This window comes from Benincasa hispida, chromosome 6 (assembly GCF_027475165.1).
Source record: "Benincasa hispida cultivar pf3 chromosome 6, pf3_genome.v1.1, whole genome shotgun sequence".
Taxonomy (NCBI): domain Eukaryota; kingdom Viridiplantae; phylum Streptophyta; class Magnoliopsida; order Cucurbitales; family Cucurbitaceae; genus Benincasa; species Benincasa hispida.
In genome coordinates, this window is record NC_143483.1 from 19,370,926 (window position 1) to 19,376,876 (window position 5,951).

The window sequence follows — 5,951 nt, forward strand, 5'->3', positions numbered from 1 at the left end:
GCATTGACAATTTCTTTATAAAGACGGGTTTTCGTGTCCGTATGGCATGCATTCTATGTCAAAGAAGATAAGTATGGCAAATTTCTTATTGTTTCATTATATGTCGATGATTTTCTTTTTACTGGAAATGATAAAATGTTGTGTGATGATTTTAACAATTCCATGAAAAGAGAATTTGAGATGAGTGATATGGGTCTCATCCATTATTTTTTGGGAATTGAAGTCAATCAAAAAGATGGAGAGATTGTCATCTCACAACAAAAGTATGCTCTTAATTTGCTGAAAAAATTCATAATGGAAAATACTTTTCCTTGTAACACACCCATGGATGAAATTTTGAAATTGAGCAAGAATGATATTGGAGAAGATGTTGATCCAAGCTTATATCGAAACTTGGTTGGAAGCTTGATGTACTTGACTACAATAAGACTTGAGATTTTATTTGCTGTATGTTAAGGAGATTCATGTCAAGCCGAAAAGAAGTCACTGGGAAGTGGGTAAGTGAATGCTTCGTTACATTCTTGGCACTATTAATTTTGGAATTTTTTACAAGAAAGTTCCAAAATCAGTGTTAGTTGGTTTTTGTGATAGTGATTGGCATGATAATGTTGATAATCATAAAAGCACATCTGGTTATGTTTTTAGCATTGGTTTGGGTGTTTTTTCATACACTTTAAAGAAACAACTTGTTGTTGCTCTTTCTACCACCGAAGTAGAATACATCGCTTTATCTGCAGCTGGATGTGAAGCTTTATGGCTTAGATGAATGTTGAAATAATTGAAGTTTACGCAAAGAAGTCAGACTACTTTATATTGTGATAATGGTTTTGCCATTGTATTATCAAAAAAACTCAGTCTTCTATGGAAGAAGCAAGCATATTAGAATAAAGTATCATTTTATCAGAGACTTTGTTAAAGATGGATAAGTGATGATGAAGCATTGCAAGACTTAAGATCAGGTGGTGGATATTGTTAAGTTCAGAGGAAAGCTTGGAGTTTCCCGAGTCTAGATGAAGGGAGGATGATAAAATTAGTCTAGATTTATATTCAAGGTGCACGAATTACATTTAATAAGATACATCAATAGTTGAGATTTAAGGAATAGTTGAATACATGAATTACAAGATATATTGATGAATGTTCATGTATTGGTGAAAAGTCACATCTATTTGCATTTATCATTGATGTCTTTTGATTTATTTTCCTACTAGTATAAATATGTGTAGGATTTGTCATTTGTAAGCAAGCCAAGAAAATAAAGTAATATTCAAATTCTAGTTTCTCCAATCTTGTGTAAGTAAAAGAAAAATCTTATTCTCTTATCTATTAAGTTGTATTGTGAGGGCCTACTTCGTTTCAAACAAAATCCAACACAAATTTATACTAGTAGGAAAATACATCAAAATACATAAATGATAAATGCAAATACATGTGACTTTTCACCAATACATGAACATTCATCGATGTATCTTGTAATTAATGTATTAAACTATTCATGTATCTATTTAAATGTAATTCATGCGCCTTGAATATAAGTCTAGATTAATTCTATCATCCTCCCTTAATCTAAACTTGAGCAAATCAAAGCTTTTCTCTAAACTTAAAAAATAATTCAAACTCCAGTGCCTTCGTAAAAATATTCGTCACCTGATCTTGAGTCTTACAATGCTTCACCATCATTTCTCCATCTTTAACTAAGTCTCAGATAAAATGATACTTGATTCTAATATGCTTGCTTATTCCATGGAAGACTGGATTTTTTTTATAATGCAATGGTAGAACCATTATCATAATATAAAGTAGTCTGACTTCTTTGCATACACTTCAATTCTTTCAACATCCATCTAAGCCATAAAGCTTGACATCCAGCTACAGATAAAGCGATGTATTCTGCTTCGGTGGTATAAAGAGCAACAACAGGTTGTTTCTTTGAAGTCTATGAAAAAACACCCGAACCAATGCTAAAAATATAACCAGAAGTTCTTTTATGATTATCAACATTACCACCCCAATCACTATCACAAAAACCAACTAACACTGATTCTAGAACTTTCTTGTAATACATTCCAAAATTAATGTTGCCAAGAACGTAATGAAGCACTCACTTACCCGCTTCCCAATGACTTCTTTTTGGGTTTGACATGAATCTGCTTAACATACTTAGTGCAAATAGAATCTCAGGTCTTGTGGCAATCAAGTATATTAAGCTTCCAACTAACCATCAATATAAACTTGGATCAACATCTTCTCCAATATCATTCTTCTCTTCAAATTTGCATCCATAGGCATGTTACAAGGTAAAGCATTTTCCATTCTGATTTTTTTCAGCAAATCGCGAGCATACTTTTGTTGTGAGATGATAGTCTCTCCATCTTTTTTATTGACTTCAATTCCCAAAAATTAATGGATGAGACCCATATCACTCATCTCAAATTCTCTTTTCATGAAATTCTTAAAATCATCACACAACAGTTTATCATTTTTAGTAAAAAGCAAATCATTGACATATAATGAAACAATAAGAAATTTGCCATACTTATCTTCTTTGACATAGAGTGCATGCTCATATGGACACCTTCAAAAACCTGTTTTTATAAAGAAATTGTCAATGTGAATATACCAAGCTCGTGGAGCTTGCTTTAATCCATACAAGGCATTTTTCAACTTGTACACTTTTTCTTCTTCTCCTTTTTTTCACATAACCCAAAGGTTGTTCAACGAGTGTCCATTCAAAAAAGAGGATTTTACATTCATTTCATAAAATTTCCACTCATTTTGAGCAGCCAAAGGCAAAATCAATCGAACTGTTCAATTCTTGTCACATGAGCAAAAATCTCTTCATAATTCACACCATATTCCTGCTTGTAGCCTTTTACAAGTCTTGCCTTGTATTGTTCTGTACACCCATTTTACTCCAAGAACTTGTTTGTTTACTGGAAGATCCATAAACTCCCATGTTTCATTTCTTTTCATTGCATCAATTTCTTGATCCATTGAAATCTTCCATTTTTAATCTTGGATCGCCTCATCTAAATTTAGAGGATTAACATTTGTAGAATACGGAGACGCAGATGAAGATGACGCCACTGCCTGAATCTCTACTTCTCTGAGTCTTGAGCATTTCCATTCCCATCCATGCTAACATGATATGAACTTTTTTTTTCTCCAACAACATCCCCATTACAAGATTTATCTTCATTGAAATCACATCCTGACTGATAATAATGTTTTTCGATAAAGGGTTATACAACCGATAAGCTTTAGAATTTTCCCTATAGCCTACTATAATACATTTTTCTTATTTATCATCTAGTTGGCCCCTTAGCTTATCTGTATATGAGAATAAGCTATACTCCCAAAAACTCTCAAGTGACAAATACATGGTTTCTCACTACATCATGCTTCATAAGGAGGCATGCCTGGAACACTTTTTGTAGGAGCTTGATTCAAAATATAAGCAGTACATGCATCATCTCCCTGAAACTCATTTGTGATCTTTTTTGCTTTTAGCATACTACTTGCCATCTCCATGGTTGTTCTATTATTTCTTTCTGCAACTCCATTCTATTGTGGAGTCATTCGAGCTTTCTATTGATAATGAATACCTTGTTCCTTGAAAATTTTATCAAAAACTATATATTCTCCACCATAGTCAGATCTTAAAGTTTTTATCTTATGGCCACTTTGATTCTCAACTAAAGCTTTGAAAGATTTAAAACATTCAAATGCTTCACTTTTTTCTTTTAGAAGATAAATCCATAACTTTATACTCAAATCATCAATGAACGTTATGAAATATTGATTACCTCTATTTGATATTGTACACATGGGACCACACAAATCTGTATGAATCAACTCAAGAAATTTGGAGGCTCTCTAAGCTATACCTGTTGGAAACGGATCTCGGTGATGTTTTACAAGTATACACACTTCACAAATATCTGTTTCATGATTGATATTTTGAATGTCTGTCATGATATGTTTCATGGTTGAAATTCAAGTGACCATATCGAAAATGCCAAAACCAGGATGGATCCTTCTATATGCTGCTAAAATAAGAGATTTGACCATATGTAAATTTAAGAGAAAACATCTTATTAGCAGTCATCTTTACCTTGGCAATAAGAACACCTGTCTGATCTTTGATGGCACACACACCACCTTTAAATGAAACTCTTAGGCCTCGATGAAGCAGTTGGCCAATACTCAAAAGATTGTGTTTCAAATCTGGAACATAGAATACATCCACAACTCATTTTGTGCCTTTCTTCGTCTTAATGAGAATAACACCTCGACCTTCGACTTGCAATTTGGTATTATCACTATTTTCACTTCACTTTGGAGATATTCATCCAAAGTAACAAATATATTTCTATTTCCTGTCATGTGGTTACTACAACCACTATCAAGGTACCATGTAGACTCTATAACATCGTCTTGAGCACTACATGCATGAAATAGAACACCTTCATCATTTCTCCTCTTTATGCATCATGGTGGAATTTTCATCTCAATTTATCGATACCCAACAATCTGCTTGAAAATGACCATACTTTTTGCAATTAAAACATTGAGTGTGAGAAAAATTACTACAACAAGTTTTTAGATTTCTGCCAAAACCTTTTCCTCTTCCACCTCCTCTTCCTCGATATGAAGAAGAGCTTTATTGTTGATTTTCAGAATTCATACCATTTCTATTATCATAGTTTCTTCCACCTCCTCGTCTGTCACGACCACCACATCTTCCACGAGAACCGCCTTGGAATGAAATTTGCATCTGAAATGCTTCCTTGGGATTAATATCAAATTGCTTCAATCTAAGCTCATGAGATTGAAGATAGCCCATCAAGCTATTTACTGATAGAGTAGATAAATCTTTTAATTCCTCAATTACAACAACAATATGCTTAAACTTTATTGGCATACTTCTAAGAATCTTTTCAACAACTCTTTGATCACCCAATTCTTCTCCATTTGTTCTCAAACTGTTGACAATCGCAAGAATACGATTGAAAAACGATTCAACAGTTTCGGTCTCTTTGATCTTAATGCAATCAAATTCAGATTTGAAAACTTGTAGTCTTACCATATTTACCTTATTTTTTCCTTGATAGGTGGATTGTAAAATATCCCAAGCTACCTTTGCCAAAATAACTGTTGGAATTCTTTCGAAGACATGTTCATCAACAGCTTGATAAATGAACAACAAAGCCTTCTTGTCTTTATTATGATTTTCTCTCAACTCGGCAAGTTCTCAATTAGTGAGCTCATTATGATTCTCAACTTCAGTGTATCCTCTTTCAATAATATCCGACAATTCTTGTGAACCATATAGCAATTTCATTTGAATACTCCACTGATTAAAATTCTTCCCACTGAATCTTGGAAGTAGGAGTTCCAACATGTTACCACTTTAAGCCATCTTTGATCTTAACTCTGATACTACTTGTTGGAAGCGAAGTAACCCTCACAATACAACTTAATAGATAAGAGAAGAAGATTGTTCTCTTACACAAAATTGGAGAAACTAGAACTTGAATATTGCTTTATTTTCTTGGCTTGCTTACAAATGACAAATCCTACACATATTTATACTAGTACAAAAATATATCAAAAAACATTAATGATAAATGGAAATACATGTGGCTTTTCACCAATATATGAACATTCATCAATGTATCTTGTAATTCATATATTCAACTATTCATGTATCTAATTAAATGTAATTCATTCACCTTGAATATAAGTCTAAATTAATTCTATCAAGAGGAACATCAACATCTCACAATAACATGATATCGTCTACCTATTCAATCTTGGTTCCTTACGCCCCCGTCTTATATGTATTTAGTTTTTTTATTTTTCATTTTTTTTTTATAATTATGCCTATAAAAATTCCAATCACTGGTAAATTTTCTGTTATGTTATTTACTTTTTACCAATATTTTCAT

General features: G+C 32.7%; 1 pseudogene; it reads left to right on the forward strand.

Annotated features, from left to right (window-relative positions):
* The first annotated feature begins 324 nt into the window (after window positions 1-324).
* LOC120079138 (secreted RxLR effector protein 161 pseudogene) lies at window positions 325-766 on the forward strand (annotated as a pseudogene).
* The last annotated feature ends 5,185 nt before the right edge of the window (window positions 767-5,951 follow it).